Here is a 567-nt window from a genome sequence, read left to right as displayed (position 1 = left end):
TTGGATATTCGAAAATTCAGATACCCGATCGGATAGTGAATCGGATATTCGGATATTCGAAAAAAATAAAAATACAATTTTCGGATATTTCGGATATCCGAAATATCCGAAAAAATTTAAAATCACTATCCGAATCCGAAAAATTCGGATATCTAAATTATGAATATCCGAATTTTCGGATATTTCAGATTCGGATATCGGATTCGGATATTTCAGATCGAATTTTCAGATACGGATAATTTTGAACACCCTGCGTGAAACAAAGATAAATGAGCACAAATAGGCTCGAATTAAATTAAAGAGAAAAATGCCAGGATAGTCCCTGTGGTTTGCCCATTTTTCACCTTTGGTCCCTAACTTTCTAAAATTACAGCTATAGTCCTCAACTTTTACATTTTCGTTCCCGGATAGTCCCTGATGCGGATGAGAGTTAGTTTTTGGTGTTAAGTGGGTGGAAAATGACCAAAATACCCTTACTATTAAAAATAAAATATTTAAACAAATAAAAATCATTTAAAAACATAAAACTATATCAGCCATCTTCTTCTTGATCTGGATCGATGTTTG

The sequence above is a fragment of the Helianthus annuus genome, chromosome 14 (genome assembly GCF_002127325.2).
Source record: "Helianthus annuus cultivar XRQ/B chromosome 14, HanXRQr2.0-SUNRISE, whole genome shotgun sequence".
NCBI classification, from domain to species: domain Eukaryota; kingdom Viridiplantae; phylum Streptophyta; class Magnoliopsida; order Asterales; family Asteraceae; genus Helianthus; species Helianthus annuus.
Note: the sequence above shows the minus strand (reverse complement) of the source record.